The following is a 17,170-nucleotide window of genomic DNA, read 5'->3' on the forward strand; positions in this document are numbered from 1 at the left end:
CTGAGTATTCCCATTTTACTGACGAAGAAACTGAGGCCCGGAGGAAAACAGGCCCGCGATGAAGTGGCCGGCCAACAGCAAGCGGATGGAAAATATATTCCACACAGTATGTGAGACGTATCGATTACACACAGACAAAAAGCTGAGCAGGAGAAATACGAGGTCTGTGAATGACACGAGTCAGAAGAAAGGGTGTAGCCAGCCAGAAAAATATTTCTGTTTTCTTCTCAAACAAAACTCGGTGATTCACACCTACTATTTCTTGAGACGTGATCTGATGAGTCCTCTGAGGACTCCTTCCCGAGGGGTGGGGTTTCTGCATGCATCTGTTAGAGGGGGCTCAGACAAGCACACGTATGCGCTCACGGCCACCTCCATCGAGGAAGCACGCGGGCGACTCACAGCAGCTGGCTCCCACCCCAGGGCCCTTCACTGCACCAGTCAACGGGCTTCCCTACGGTTTTCAGTGCTACCTTGCAATTCTCTATCACCGAAGGCGTGCTTGCTGTGGGCCAAGGACAGCCCAGCACTATTTATTGTTCAGTGTGTGGGCCCGGCAACCACACCACTAGGTCTGATTCCAAGTACCGCCACCTGCCAGCTGTGAATCCTCTGGCAAGTTCCTTGGTCTCTTTGTGCCTACGCTAATTCAGCGACAACCAGCAGAATCTTTCTAAAAGGGTTATTAGAATTCAAAAAGACAGCACATGTCCCACGAACAGCATCTCACTTTATTGTGAGAGCTCAAACCGGTTTCCCCAACTCTTTCCATGCCTTCCCCGCTGATTTGCACCAAACTAGCTCTTCTCTGACTGTTTCTGAAAAGGTTCACTGAAGGGCGCCTCTGTGGCTCAGTCCACTGAGAGGCTGCCTTTGGCGGGTCATGATCCCGGGGTCCTGGGATCGAGCCACATGGCAGGGAGTCGGCTTCTTCCTCTCCCTCTGCCCTTCCCCCAGCTGGTGCAACCACTCTCTCTCTCTCAAATAAATATATAAACAAAATCTTAAAAAAAAAAAAAAAAAACCAGTTCACCGAAGAGAGTCAAACTTTCGCAACAAGTCCTCTGGCTGGCACAGATTCAACCAAGCCAGGCTCAGTATCTCCTCCCCGATAAAAACCCCAACAGTCCAGGTGGCCCTCAGTACCCCATCCCTCCCTTCCCCACAGAACTTCTTCCCTCTGATTCCTCAAGTGAGGCTCTCAAAGGCCGGAAGAGGGCTGGCTTCAGATGGCTAGCAGGCTAGCTGTCCGCAGAAGGTATTATGGGGCCCAGCCTTGCAGGGTTCATGCGGTCCCAGGCACAGAGCAAGTGCCCTGCAAAGGGGTGTTCCTCCCCTGCCCATCTTCTGCCCGTTCCTGGTCAGTCCCACCTGCACTGCTGCCTCCTTGGTCTGAGCACCAAAGAGCCAGGAAATTAATTCACCTACCCTCAATAGCAGACTTCTTCCAACCTGAATAAGATGGGCAGCCCCTGCTTTAACTACGTGAGGAACTTACTGCACAAACCTAACAGTTATCCAGACCTACAGGCCCTCACGCAGCTGCTCACCTGCTCTCCTCCATCCACTGAACCCTAACCACAGTGGCCTCTCACAAGACAAACTCCTGTGCACTTGCTGACGTTTCCATCTAGAATGTTCTATGCTCAACCTTCCCATACCTGGCAACTTCAGCTTTTGGCTCAAACCTCACTCTGCAACCTTCAGCCCTCTTACCATCCTGGAGAGAGAGAGAGAGACTGTGTGTGTGTGTGTGTGTGTGTGTGTTCTTGCTGTCTTCACAACAGTGATCTCTCACTGAAAATTATCGAAAATTATTTTCTTCTTTTCCTGATTCACTTATTTTTCTGTGTCTCCTCCAGAGGGTGACCTCGATCTCGGTTTTTCTGTCTCTCTTTGCAGTGGCCCAGCGCGTGGCACCGGGCCTGGCTTTAGGGCCTGGCTCAGAGGTGTCCCCAAGGGCACACCTCTGACCAGGTAAATGAGCAACAGGAGAGGGTTAGCAAAGGTCTGAGGTGTGCCAGCAGCCGTGACTCACAGGAAACTCCCGATCTCTGTCCCCAGTCTAAGAATTTTCTAAGAATTTCTCCCAGCAATCCACGAAGGCAGGAGCGGTATGAAGTCCATGGGGAAGAGGATATCAGAGAGGACCCAGCCATTTCAGGGTCCAAAACCTAGAAACCAGAGCCCCGGAGAGTGAATTCCCATCTCAACAGGTACTCGGCATTCTGTTTCTTGCCTAAAGAGCCCATTTCCCCCAAAAGGAGGGGATTAAGGATTTAAATACCGGGCGGGATGGGGCCGCCCAGCTACACACAATTACTGACAGACCAGAGGGGGAACTCAGGAGGTTTTTCACAAGCCCCCTATTTCCCAGCTCCGCATTCCTCCTGCGGAGAGCTATTGTCTCTGAGTCATCTAGAGTTAAAGAGGGGGAATGACTTTCTCCAGGGAAAACATGTTCCCTGCTGGGAGACCCCCCACCGTGATGACCATTTAACCAATTTTTTTCAGTCCCAATTCTTGCCCTTTTTCGCAGCAGATCCTTAGAAAGCCCGAGGATCTCTTTTCAACCCCTCCCTTAATCCTGGCTCGGATGTAGATTCTGTCCCTGCAAGGGGATGCCAGGACCCAGAGGGGGCGTGAACACCTCTCCAAGCGTGGGCAGGGCAGGTTCACCTTCCCTCCATCCCGCTCTCCGGTTTGAGTCGAGAGAACCTAAATCTGTCCCCACACCACCAAGCTTGACTGGAGGCTAGATTTTAAACACACATGTATTCAATTCCCAGCAACGAGTGTGTCTGGTCCCAACTCAAGACCTTGCAACCTGTTTTCAGCCTGCTGTGTCTGGCTAGGTTGGTTCTTGGAGGTGGTTGAAGAGATGTAGGACAAAACCAGGTCACTCTCATTAGGAACAGGGACCTAGTGACAGCTGACATCATGATCTGGGGACCTCAATGCGACCCAGTCGGTCTACAGCCACTGCCCGGGCTGCTGGTAGCCCAATGAGGGACTGACTGCTGGCAGAATTCAGTCCGCTCACAGCTGGGAGACACATTTTTTAAAATTTCAGTCACCAACATTTTAAAATCGGGGGATACGGCATCTAGAATAAATCCAGACTACTAACTTCTCTTAAAAACAAAAAACAATGGAACAGAAGACCTGGCCACACAGGGACGGTCCCCTCCCGGGCTGCCCACCCCCTTAGGACGCAACACGATATTCCCCATTTGCCAAGGCCTCCATTATTTTTTAACTGTCAAGATAATTAAATCTCACCTTGAAAATCTCTTAAAGGCAGCGTAAAGCAGAGAAGGACAAGGCAAATGCAGGGAGAAGAGTTAAGGGATGCTTTGCTAGGACAGCGAAGTTCCAGACAGTTCAACCCCATTATGGTACCGCAGGGGAGCAGAACTCACCACCCCAAAATACAGCTCTTTGGCACAAGGATTAATTCAGGTGGGTTACTTTAAAGAACCTGGAAAGAGGGCAGCAGCTCTGAAAACACCAAGTAAAAATCACCTTTTTGCAAGAGATGTTTTAACAAGCATCAGAAAAATCTCCATTTGTAAGAGTATCTTCCCATCGACACCAGGAAAAGGGGAATGACTAAATCTCTCGAAACTCTCATCAATGGAGATACCCTCTTTCTGGGCCTGTCATATGAACAAGCATTAATAAACTTGTGTTTGTTTTCATCCTGTTAATCTGTCTTACATCAATTATTAGACCAGCCAATGACTCTAGAAGAAGAGAGAACTTTTTCGCCCCTATAGTGTAAGTTAGTTTATATTTTTATAAGGGGGTAGAAAGGATAATTGAAAACACATCAAACTGTTAACACCGGTTACCTTGCTTGAGAAGATTTTTAGCTTATTCTTTGTGTATACTTTGCCTAGTTACAAATGAGATGAGGGACCGTTTGGAAAGATGGTTTCTCTCTCTCTCTCTCTCTCTCTCCTGCTTCTCTGCTAGGCCCCATTTACTCCTGTTCTACATTTCACCTTGCATCTGAGTCAACCAAAGAAATGATGTCCCCGTCTCAAGGGGGAAGCAAGACAGTGAATCATTCTCAGAGTTGAGTTTCGTCCTAGGCCCCAAAACACCTGAAAATATCTAAGAAGAACCGAATCCCCAGCTGGAGGACATGAGTTTCGAACAAACCACCCGCATCAACATCCCTGCCTTGGACGGTTTAAGGAGTAACATCTACTGTTCACCCGAATGGGACCCTATCCTGGATTCCTGAAAGGAGCTCCTGAAAGGAGCATCTACCCCGGACCCTTGTCCAGTGTAAACCCCCAACCCCAAGCAGCAGGCGGACCCACCTCTCCTCTTTTCAGAGTCTCCCAGACACCCTGTCTGCCCTACTCTTTCTCTCACACTATTCAGTAAACTCGGCTCTCTTCCTCCTGTCTGTCTTTGATTCCTATTCTTCCAGAGGCCAAGGATCTTCTTGGTGCAGTCTTGTGGGACCCACTCTGGGTCCTCAGAATGTCCTGCCTGTATCTCAAAGAGATGCACTGCCTTTCTCGTAGGAAAAGCAAATCCAGTGATCCATTTTCTTCCCTTTATGAGTTAATATTTCTTGGAAGATTTTTTTTCTTTTTACCCAAAAAACACTGAGCAGCTACTACAAATCACTAGCGCCGTGGTGTTCCCAGACAGACAGACCTAGTGGCAAGCGAAGAGACACATAGGTAAATGAATTCGACAACAGAGGATTTATTTTGGGAGGCCGGGGAGACGGCGCCCCAGCACACCCTGGGCTATTTGCCTCCAGCTAGCATGTCGAGATGCCAAAGGGCCTGGCAAAAAGTCGGTTCAATGGGGCCTGGACAAGAAATGCCAACTTGAGAACACAGGGAGATAGCCATGCTCTCCCTTGGCAGAAGTTCTGGAAAAAACAAGAGGCCCAAGAGAGTCTGATCAAGCAAAACTTCATCCCTGATGTCATAATTATCTATTCAGCGTACTCTATGCTGCGCCAATCCCGGACTAGGTTATTTTCACCCGCAGCACCCAGCACAGCACCCAGCACAGCACCCAGCACAGCACCCCCCCAAGGTATTAAAGTTCCAAAGCAGTGCTGTCCCAACAGTGCTTCCTACGATGACAGCAACGTTCTACACCCACGCCTGCCCAATGAAGCTGCCTCAGCTCCACGCGGCGACTGGGCAACTGAAATGCGGCTGGTACTACTCTCATTTTTTTAAATTTTAATTAATGTAAATGTAAACAGTCCCACAGAGCAGACAGCATAGCAATAAGCAGCTCTGTATTAAGCAGTCAAGAGAGCCAGCCAGACAAGCAAGCAGACAGGACCTCCTGAATCCTCCAACCCCATTCCCTCCTGGAGGGATTTGCCAGGTGTCTTCAAGGCATCATGATCTGATGCCTAGACATAGGTTGATGGACTTGCGTTTGATTTCCTCCTCAGCCTAGACTGAAAATTCTCAAGCCTTTAGTATGTGTAAGAATGCCTGATCAGAGCTGATTACTGTACCTTCTTGGGCAATTTACGGGACTTTCCAGGGTGATTTTGATTTGGAAGCCAAAGGACTCCATAGAAGGAGGTGTAAATGATGGCTTAGAAGGAGGGGGAAGGGCGTGGGTCCCCAAGCATGTGGAGAAGGTGAGGGCAAGGCAGTCACCTGGAGAGCAAACCAGAAGGACCTGCTAAGGTGTGCCTCAGCGAGGAGCAGGCAAGGACCTGAACTATCCCAGGGTCCACACTTGGCATGGAAGGCTGTAGAGGGCCATGGGCATGGCAGGTCTGCAGGGATGCTGACCCAAGCCTAGAAAGGACAGGGCGTAGGGCCTTGAATCTCTCTCTGCTCAAGACTGTAGTCTTTAGAAGTCCTTGGAAATTTCAAGCAGGAGCAGGACAATCAGAATTGTGTTTTAGAAAGGGCCCTACCAGAGTGGTATTACTACTTCGGGAAGGAAAGAATCAGAGGGAAGGGGGCCATTTCCAAGAGTGCTATGTCCCTGGGGGGGGAAGAAAGACAGGCCACCAATCGTTCCAGAGAGAGCAGACATCTGAGCTTGGGTAATTATTTCCAGGCACGGATTATGCTGGAAACAAAGCCACCCTCTCTAGCTGAAAGGCTGTTTTTACTTCGTTCTCCAGGATAAAAGTTCTAGGCATCTGATAGACAAAGTCAAGCCATTCACTCATTCGTTCAAAATAAATATTTATTGCACACCAACCAGAATGGGCACGGTGGTAATAAAAGACCCACCGGCCATAACACCCACCGGCCATCACGGGATCAAGAAAAACAAAAGGCAGGACCCGCCCTCATTGGGAGCCTTCGACTGGGGAGGAGGGGGCTGGGAGGTTAGGAGAGAAGAGAGGGGCGATCTCCCAGGTCTCCCAGGTAGGAGCAAAGACTATGGTTACAGATGCCACTCTCCGATCTCGAAGATCGTTGTGGCCCAAGGAGGAGAGAAAAGGGGAACCCAGAGCAAGCTGAAAGGGAGGGCAGAGGCCAACACGTGGGGCTTTTAGGATTTTGATCTTCAGCCTCAAACTAAGGAGAGAGCACTTAAGGGCTTCAAATAGGAGCCGCTTCTTTCAGAAGGCCTGGGAGGTGGACAGCACAGAGACCTAAGGACCAATTAACAAACCACTGCCGTCAAGAGGGATAACCTACAGAATGATATTTAGGACCTAACACTGTAGGAAAATGACACAAAAAAGGCAAAAGGACAGAAGAATTAAGAGTGAAGTCCCTTATCTCTGACCTAGAGAATTTATCTCGATCTTATCCATCACCGCCTAGCAGGTGTTTTGTTGAGGGTGGGAGGGGTGGGCGGGAGGAGAGCAGGTTGGCAGGTGAAATCAATTAGGGACACATCAAGTTCGAGACACCCAAGAACGACAGACAGGTAGGGAGGTCAGGTAGACGGCTGGCCCTCTCTGCCTCATGACTCAGGGAAAAATCTAGGCTGGAAATAAAAAATGTGTGAGTCACAAAGCGATGAATGTGGGCGAGATCACTCAGGGAGAGAACATGCTGGGAGAGGGGAGGCCAGGGCCAAGCTTTCTACAACGCCAACATCTAACGGCTGACGAGCAGAGAGGGGGCCAGGAAAAGCAGGAGTGAGGTGGCAAAAGAAGAGCCAAGGAAGAGATGGTTTCCAGGAGAAGGATGAAGGGCACCGTCCAGTGCGTCTGTCAGATCGAGGTGGAAAAGTATGGAAAGCTCCACGGGAAAAGGCAACAAGCACTGAGTCTCCAAGAAGCTCCGTCCACAGGAAGCTCACGGAGAATGCTAAGACGCGCACATGGAGGGCCCACGCAGAAGGCACAATGGAGCTAGCAGGACCAACTGGGAGGTGAGGAACCCAAGAGACAGGAATACAGACACTTCTCGTAAGAAATCTGGCTTTAAAGAGGCCAGACACAGGGAGAGTGGCGAGAAGAATCACGCAGCGTCAACAAGAGGGTAGGTGGGAGACAGTTCCGTGTGCTTCCAAGTCAAAACGTTCAACAGACTTGCCCTAGGACCCCCAGAACCCCACTCCTCCTACCTACATTTATAACCAAGAGAAACGAAAACATCTATCCCCACAGAAACGCGTACAAAATTTTCACATCGACATGTACTCAGAGTTGCCAAAAAGTGGGAACAAGTTGAACGGATGGATGAGTGGAAACACAAAACATGATATACCCAACAACATAGCATTCTTCAGCCATAAAAAGAATAATGTCCTGAGGCACATGGGTGGCTCAGTGGGTTAAAGCCTCCGCCTTCCCCTCAGGTCATGATCCCAGGGTCCTGGGATGTCGCCCTGCATGGGGCTCTCTGCTCAGTGGGGAGCCTGCTTCCTCCTCTCTGTCTCTGCCTGCCTCTCTGCCTACTTGTCTGTCAAATAAATAAAATCTTTAAAAAAAAAAAAAAGAATGATGTCCTGACATATGCTACAATGGGGTAAGTCTCGAAAGCATTATGTCTAAGAAGTCAGACACAAAAGGTCACAGACTCTGACTTCGTTTATATGAAACAACCAAAATAAACAAATTCACAGGGACAAAAGGCAGACTCGTGGTTGTCAGGGGCTGGGGTAAAGGGACAATGGGGAGTGATTATTAATGGGGATGGGGCTTCTTACTGGGATGAGGAAAATGTTAAAAATCGATCGTGGTGACGGATGCACAACTCTGAACATATTAAAAACCAGTGAAGTGTGTACTTTAAAATGGAGATGTGTACAATATGTGAATTGTATCTCAATAAAGCTTTTGGTTTGGATTTGTTGTTTTTTTTCTTAAAGTCTGTGAAATTCTGGGTTTCTAGGTTCCCAGGAGAGCTGGAGATGGGTAGAAGGACCTTGGGGTAGGGGTCAGTAGGGCCCTACGATACTGCCCTCCACCCCCACTAGGAGACGTGGACTCTCCAAACTTGCTCCCCTCAAGTCAATGGTAAAGGACCCACCATCAAGGGAAGAAACCTATTTGAAAGCTTCAGGCAAAAAAAAGGGCCAGGATCTCTCAAAGACCTTAGACCTGGTACCTTAATGCTACGAGCATTTAGAGCAAGAAAAGGACATGGTTCTTTTTAAACTAATGTTGAAAACGGTCCATTTTAGATCACAGTCTTCTGGAATAACAGAGGTCACATAAAAATAATAGCATGGGTCAGGCTTCAGAAATGCCCCCCCCCCCAAAAGAAAAAAATGAGGCAAACACAAAGTTCTCCACAAGTGAACCACAAAACAAAATTGCACGCACAGGGTGACAGGATCCCACGAACAGATGCACAGCCTATGACACTCTGGCCAAAAGAGGGTAGATTTCTCATTTGGAAAGCCATTCTCCAACATCTGCAGAGTTCCGGGACATGTTAAACCTTCTTAGGAGAGTAACAGTCTGGTAATCTAACTCACAAATAAATGCTTTCCTTTGCACAGTACATGGGATGGCATTTCTTGGGCTACAGAAGAGCCAAAATACAGTTAAAAATACTGATGCTCATTTTTTAAAAGAAAATTCTCAGTACTGCTGCATCACACTGTGATTTAAGAATGTTTACGGTTATATTTTCTTAAAGAGTTTCCTTAGGGGGGAAAAAAAATGACAGAAGGTCTCTATCTCATAGCCATCCTCATAAACAATCCCTTTGTGAAACAGTCTTCATTTACATACAACAGTGAGAACAAGGATCCTGTACTAATTAAGGTCTGGGGCTGGTTAGCAAATTGCTGTAATTGTATTTTCTCTAGCATCCTGTCTCAGAAAACATATCCCTAACCCAGGCAAATCTCAGCAAGAATGATACTGTTCAAGATTTTAATATCTCGGGCTTCCGCTGCATCTGTGCACAGTTTCCAAGTGGCTCATTCCCTTGTGCGGGTGACATTACACAGACATTTTTAAAAATGGTTTCAGCTTTGGCAGCCTGGCATCCACACACCACAGTCATTACCGCAAAATGCACACAGAGCAGGATCAAGAGGCAAGCAGCCCAAACAGGGGAGCCTTTGTATGGAGACGTGAACTCCCAGAGACCATCATTTTTCAGACTTCAAGTCCCTGGCCTTGGAGGGGCTTGCTCTGAGTCATGCCTCGTGTGGCCAAAAATCCTGCAAGGAGCTTTACTGTGAGCAGTCTCCTGCAGAGAATGCAAACTGACAAGCCACTTCTGACCCAGAGATGTGTGCTGTTGGGTTTGCCCACGTGGGCTCGGAGAAACTGACCTGCACCAACCACATCTCCAAGTCAGGTGTTCTTATGGCGGGGAGGGCGAGGGGGATAGATCCGGGCAACACTGGCCGAGCCACAGTCCTGCTGGTGAGAGCAATCAGATGGATGCACACTCCCACATTGGAGAACGGACAGGAGCACCCCGAGGCGCCAAGTCAGCTCATTTCACTCATCTACCTTGCAGACATCTGACTTAGCACCCTTGGGATAGAGCACTTGGCTCTATGTACAGAGGTTGAAACTCAAAAGACAAAACCTGACCCCAGTTCTCCACTTTGCCACTCGATTAATCCCGCTGAGCCTCAGTTTCCTTGGCTGTAAAGTGGGAATAACGACACATCTACATCCCAGCGTTACTGCAAAAGTCCAATGAAGTAGGGCGCCTGGGTGGCTCCGTGGGTTAAAGCCTCTGCCTTCAGCTCAGGTCATGATCTCAGGGTCCTGGGATCGAGCCCCGTATCGGGAATCTCTGCTCAGCAGGGAGCCTGCTTCTGCCTGCCTCTCTGCCTACTTGTGATATCTCTCTGTCAAACAAATAAATAAAATCTTTGATTTAAAAAAAAAAAAATGAAATGAAGTAATAGAATAGCATAAAATACCTGGCACCCAGTAAGTACTCAGATGACACCAGCGTGGCCAACACACCTGACATCTAGACGGTCCTTCCAATTTGTACCTGAGCCTCTACCCTCAAACACAAATGTCAACCTGACATCTTAAAAGCTGGAAAGCTTTGTCTCCAGAGAACTAAAAGGCTCCATCCAGTAGGGACGCCTGGGTGGCTCAGTTGGTTGAGCGGCTGCCTTCGGCTCAGGTCATGATCCCAGCGTCCTGGGATGGAGCTCCGCATCGGGCTCCTTGCTCGGCAGGGAGCCTGCTTCTCCCTCTGCCTCTCCAGGCCTCTGCCTGTGCTCGCTCTCTCTCTCTCTTCCTCTATCCCTGACAAATAAATAAATAAAATCTTAAAAAAAAAAAAAAAAAAAAGGCTCCAGTAAATGCCCAGGCTGGGGTGATGGCGACGACTGGCTTGGGGATTATTCAAGTTAATAAATGGGTACGTGTCATGGATGTACAAACTGAAACTTAAGAGAACCCGAAGGGTCACAGGGACCAGATATGGGAATAGGATGATAGAATCCTGAGTCAGTTATTGGAGTTTCTGCATGTCCCAAGCAGAGGACAGCTCGGGGCCCGCTCTCCACCTACAAGTAGGGAATGATGGTGCCAGTTTCCCAAGATGCCGGAGTGGCCACGTCACCTCCTAAAGAGCCATCTCCTCCCTGGCAGGGGCAGTTGGTGGGACCAGGTGTCCAGACACCAGCCCTTCCCTGGCCAAAGGCCAGATGCATGAGACCAGGTGAGCAACTCTCCCAGGGGACTTTGTCCTGTTGACCGTGAGGAGGCCATACACTGGCTCTGCTCCCCGGAGCAGCCCTGGACCTCCGGCCTTCCCACCAAGCCTGTGAGCCAAGGGACCACCTTCCATCCATCCTTTTCCTGCTCTCATTAACCAGACCGGCCTTCTCTGGCTCATAACCCAAGAATCCTGACTGGATGGTGTCGGGAACAGCGAGCTAGAGGAGTCAGTACAAGTTCGCTGGGTCCAGGTCATCCCACCGTGGACTTCAGAGATAATCAGGACTGACGACAGAGGTAAATCAGCCTTTACAACCAACCCACTTTGACTCCACCACCTCAGCTCTCCGCCACCTGAGCCACGCAGCACGGCTCCAGGCCTCTGTGAGCGTAATCCATGCGCCTGACCCAAGGCTCTAGACACAAATGCACCCCCTCACCAGGCCACCCACCCCTGCAAGACAGGAGCTCAGCTCCATGAAAAGAATGCCAGCCAAGGCGGTCCCTGGGGGAAGAGAAAGGTTTTCCTCAAAACCAGGGGACCCCTTCCATTCCCTCTCATGGTTTCCCCACCACAAGGGCCCTGGGAAAATCAGTCCGAGCCGGCCGCAGCAAACTTCTCCTAATGTCAGAGAGGCCAACAGGACAAGGAGCTGGCCTTCTGGGAAGCCTACAACTCTTCACAGTTGAGCATGGCTCTCCCCTATTCTCCACGCCCCCGTCCTAGAGGTTCAAAATGGGAGAAACAGTAGAAGGTGGTAAGTAAGGCTTCTACCTGACAGGCCCATCCATAGAAGCTCATCGTTCTTCCTCCTCCTCGGATCGAATCCCGCCTAACGCTTCTGAGAGCGCACGCTATGGCCCGGTTCTGAGCCCTCCATGTGTGTGAGCCAATTCAGTCCTCCCCACAATGCTCTAGTTTTTCCAAGCCCGCGGATAAAAGGAAACTGAACCATAAAGAATAACCCAGGCAATGGGGTGCCTGGGTGGCTCAGTGGGTTAAGCCTCTGCCTTCAGCTTGGGTCATGATCTTAGGGTCCTGGGATCGAGCCCCACAACGGGCTCTTTGCTCAGCAGGAAGCCTGCTTCCTCTCTTTCTCTCTCTCTCTCTCTCTCTGCCAGCCTCTCTGCCTACTTGTGATCTCTATCTGTCAAATAAATAAATAAAATATTAAAAAAAAAAAAAAAAAAGAATAACCCAGACAAGGAGCAGGCCAGACTGGGAGCCCAAGGAGTCCGGCTCCAGAAAAGGTTGTTTTTCCTTTTTTTTTTTTTTTTTTAATCTCTATACTAGAACATATGGGTGGTTCAGTCGGTAAGCGTCTGCCTTCTAGGGTCCTGGAATCGAGTCTTCCTCACGGGGCTCCTTCAGCAGCACAAGTCTGCCTCTCCCTCTGCCTGCTGCTCCCCCTGCTTGTGCTCTCTCTGAGAAATAAAATAATGCAAAAAATAATAATAATAAAAAAATAAAATCAATCAATAAACCTCTGTGCCACCCTGCTGCTCAAATAGAAGGGAGTGGTTGAGCACCGCAGGCTAGTGCCTGGAGAGAGAGGGAGGCTACATTCCAGCAGAGGAGACTATCAATAAACAAACCGGAAGTACAAGGTCACAGAGAGGGCTATGAAGAAAATCTGGAGTGAGTTTGAGGAGCCTTCTGGAATGCCATAAAGGTTCAATTCTCTCGATCTGTGGGTTGTGGTCCCACAAGTGTATACGTGTGTTTAAGTTTATCAAGCTGGACACTGATGATTAAGAGTTAAAATGTACCAGAAAGCAGTAAACACATGGCAGATGGTAAGAGGCAGCTTTCTCAGCCCAGGAGTGAGAGGTTACAGACAAGGGAGAGGAGAACGCGGCAATGATCCACATGTGATGAATCAGAACTGGAGACAAGTGTACGAACTCATGTTCAGTTTAATGGAGATAGAGAAATCGTTAGAGTCGTGTGTATACACACGGGTCAGTATACACACAGACGTTGCCCTGCTCTGTTGGCCAAGAGGATCAAGAAACAGAGACATCTCCGTAGCAACAAGCACACTGAGGAACCAGAGCCTGGTTTCCAATGCTACGCTCCAGTAAAAGGAACCAGGGTGCCCAAGGGAAATTGGCTAAATCCAGGGCCGAGGCAGAAAATACACAAGATGAGCCCAGTGCATCTTTTAGTGGCTAAAAGTGAGAAAGCGTTAGTCAACCAACCCATCAACCCCACTGATAACAAAGGGACATACACAGGAGCTAATGAAAGGGCGCCTCATGTCCCCAGCTGGACCATCTTTTCAAAGATTTTATTTTTAAATGATCTCTACACACAGCGTGGGGCTCGGACTCCCAACCCTGAGATCAAGAGTCACACATTTCACTGACTAAGCCAGCCAGGCACACCCTTAGAGCCAGAACATCTCAAGCAACAAAATAAAGCAGCCCAACGGACTACAACCCAAGGTTTGAAATAACAGTGTCATGCTGCTACAAATGACTCAGTAAAGAATAACTGGGAAAAGGGACAAATCTGTCAAAGGGAAGACTTCCAAATAATTTGGGTACAAGCTCTGGCCTAAGGAGGTACAGTGTAACCCCCACTCAGTAGGTGTGGGTGGGCGTCGTGACCTCCTTATGAAGAATCCGGCACAAGAGGCTGGTGACCTGACCCGGCCAGCCAGGTGGTCAAGATCGATAGCACCAACAAGAAAGCACACCCGGGGTTCGCCTGGGTGGCTCAGTAGGTTAAGTCTCTGCTTTCAGCTCAGGCCATGACCTCATGGGATCAAGTCCCGAGTTGGACTCCCCCACCTTCCCCTCCCTGCCCTGATGAGTAGAGAATCTGCTTCAAGATTCTCTCTCTTTCCCTCTGTCCCTCCCACCCCGCCTTGCTCCCTCTCTAAAAATAAATGCATAAATCCTTCTTTCTTAATGTATCCTTGATATGATGCGATGTGATGAAAATGCTACTTTACTCGGTGCTCTTCCTCCAAAAAACCCGCAATCCCAGTCCCCCGGAGTGCAGTCATGAGGAAGACATCAGATAAACCTCAACTGAGGGACGTCCCACAAAATACCGGAGCGGTACTCCTCAAAACTATCAAGGTCACCAGAAACAAGGGAAGTCTGAGAAACTGACAGCCAAGAGGAGACTTAGGGACCCCTAACTATATATAACCTGGTTTACTGGGTGGGACTTCAGAACAGAAAAGCGACCTCAGTAGAAAACCCAAGGGAATCTGAACGACATCCAGACTGTAGTTGATAAGGACATACCAACAGAGACTCATCAACTGTGCCAAAGGCTGCGATGTTTGTTACGGGGAAAAGCTATCACTGTGCGTAGTTGTGCGGGGAGTGGGAGAGGTGACATGGGAACACTCTGCACCATCTTCCCGACTTATCCAGAAACCTAAAACTGCTCTAAAATTACAAGTTATTTTAAAAATATAACAGAAAATGACGAAATGGCTCCTCCGTACTGGGTGGCCAACAGAGGCCTCCAGGAGAGAGTCTTAATGATGAATCTGAGAGATAAGAAAGAGAGGCAGCAGGGTCCAGAGCAGCATGTTCCCGGCAAAGGACACAGGACACACAAGCCCCCCGAGAGGGACCAGAGGGGAAGGAGGTGGGCAGCTGAAGTGCACTCGGGGAGAGAACCTGGTAGACTCCCAACAGAAGGTCAGAGGGTGAATGAAGGTAAATGGGTTGAGCCAGGCAGGGAGGCCACAGTGACCTCCAACTTGAGCCGAAGGGCACTGGAAGGTCAGCGGAAGGAGTTTGCAAGATACGCCCCATCTGATCCATCTTCTAAGCGTACCCTAGCTGCTGGAGGGAGACCACCAGAGTAGGACAATCAAACAAGGGCACCTAGGGGGATCGTCCCCTCAGGTGCCACGGTCACTGGGAGATACAAGCTGGTAAAGACCCAGGAGGATCCAGGGGGCTCTGAAAGATGAGAGGGCGGCTCTCCCACCCAGGGTGGGAGCTCTGAGCAAAGCAGGCCTCCCACCCGATGGATGGTCCCTGAGTCTGACCCTTTTGGAAAAGTCTCCACAGGGATGCCTGATGGCCCAGCAGGGTAAGCATCTGCCTTTGGCTCAGGTCATGACCCCAGGGTCCTGGGATGGAGTCCCACACTGGGCTCCTTGCTCAGCGGGGAATCTGCTTCTCCCTCTGGCTGCTGCTCCCTGCCCCCGCCCAACCCTTGTGCACACGTGCGCACGCTCGCGCTCTCTCTCTCTCCCTGACAAATAAATAAATAGATGAATAGATAAATAAATAAGTAAAGTATTTTTAAAAAGAGAGAGAAAAGAAAAAGGAAAGTCTCCACATCGACCAACGGGCATTCCTGGGCAACTGAGTGCCCAGGAAGGAAGCGCCGCCTTGGCGGTAGCCAGTCTCTCCGTTGAATGCCATCCCATATTTACTATGGGGTTGCTAGGCAGAGCCTCAACGTCCTCACCTGCAAAGTGGGAACAACACCTCCCACCTCCTAAGGGGACTAAAATAATTCAAGAAAAGGCTCCTGATAGAAATGCCGCCCTCGTAAATACGGTCAGTGAGCGCTACCTCTACAAGAGAAGCCCAAGGTGGAAGGATCTTAGAATCTGACCCAACACCCCATTTTAAAGGTAAGAACATGAAGGGACAGAGACAGAAAGTGTGCAAGTGAGGAGCCCATGGAGGACAAAGATCCCCATGTCCCCCTCTCTGGTCTGTCTGTCCCAAATTCCATTCTGACCACAAGGGGAATGGGACATGCTCACTCATCAGAAACCGTCTCAAAACCCCTCTTGGAGAAAGGTTCTTTCCTTGCTCAAAACCTCCCCATAGCTCTCCTGATCATTACAGGTGCTGCTGGCCCAGCAGGGGTGGGGGGAGGAGCTGTGATGAAGAGGCAGCAGCTCTTGACTAGGCCCACCGGCCACAACGCCTCAGTCTGCCTCTCCATGGCTCAGGCACACCCTCCCCCACTCCCCAGGCACAGACCACCCACCCCTGCAGCCTGACCTTCTCACCTAGGGCACCCCCACACACATCCCCAAACCATGCCGCCCCCCCATCTGTGAGGCCAGGCCCCAACAGCCAGTTTCCACTTCACAGCCCTCATTATTCGACCCTCATCTTTGCGCCAAATGAAAGGGCTATCTTATAAAAAGCCTCAAAAAGCTTTGTTGTTTTAGATGCCTCTAGGGAGCCACTTCTTATAATGCTCTCTGGCTGGATTCTAGAAAGATCTAGAATCTTTCTGGCAGAGTCTAATAACCCTCCCCCCAGCCCTCCCTACCACCCCTGTATCCCTCAGCTCGGAGCAGACACTCAGTGACTTGTCGAAGGAATATCCTCACCTTAGTACAACCATGAAGCTTGGAAATGAGCATTTTCATCAACCAAAGATGGGGAAAATGCTCCAGTAGCTCATTCCTAAAAACACCCTGAAGACAAAAACTGAATAACTACTTCCTTCTGGGAAGCCTCCTACAACCTCACACAGACCAGATGAAAAGTACTGATCCCACAACTAGAAGATTTTGAGGAGGGGCCCCTGGGTGTCTCTGTGGGTTAAAGCCTATGCCTTCCACTCAGGTCATGATCTCAGGGTCCTGGGATCGAGCCCAGCATAGAGCTCTGCTTACCCCCCCCCTCTGCCTGCCTCTCTGACTGCTTGTGATCTCTGTCAAATAAATAAAAATCTTAAAAAAAAAAAAAATGATGATGATGATTTTGAGGAGTCTAGATTCCAAATTAAAACAAACATCCGTGTTTGCTCTAATTTGCTAACTTTTGTCCTAAATGCAAACACTGGCCCCAGCATTCCAGAAAGTCCTACATTTCCTCTTTATCTCTAACCAAGACCACCGTTTTCCAAGGAAGTGAGCCAACCTTGTTTCACTTCCATGATTCCAAAGAGGCCTGTTATTAAAATCAGAAACCCAGCAGCAGCTGGACACTCTGGTTGCTTCTAGAACATTCTCTATTTAAGTAGTGAATTCCTGAAAGTCACCCTGCAGAGAGGCAGCGAGCTACCCTCCCCCTCGGTCATGATACACACGTAAAATATACTGAGGGGACGATCCGCATACCAACCCCCAACAGGCAGAGACCTAC

The 17,170-nt window shown here is 49.4% G+C and overlaps 1 protein-coding gene and 1 long non-coding RNA gene across 46 annotated transcripts in view; one reads left to right on the forward strand and one right to left on the reverse strand.

The window, feature by feature from the left end:
- The window catches only part of ZMYND8 (zinc finger MYND-type containing 8), a 139,626-nt gene that overhangs the window by 97,250 nt on the left and 25,206 nt on the right, over positions 1–17,170 (reverse strand). The window lies entirely within an intron of this gene.
- Positions 1,216–4,855, forward strand: LOC309871633. Its single transcript, XR_014315391.1, has 3 exons — positions 1,216–2,216; positions 3,301–3,462; positions 4,098–4,855. It is a non-coding gene; the product is annotated as an uncharacterized lncRNA (long non-coding RNA).

Source organism: Mustela nivalis (genome assembly GCF_964662115.1).
Source record: "Mustela nivalis genome assembly, chromosome: 8".
Classification (NCBI taxonomy): domain Eukaryota; kingdom Metazoa; phylum Chordata; class Mammalia; order Carnivora; family Mustelidae; genus Mustela; species Mustela nivalis.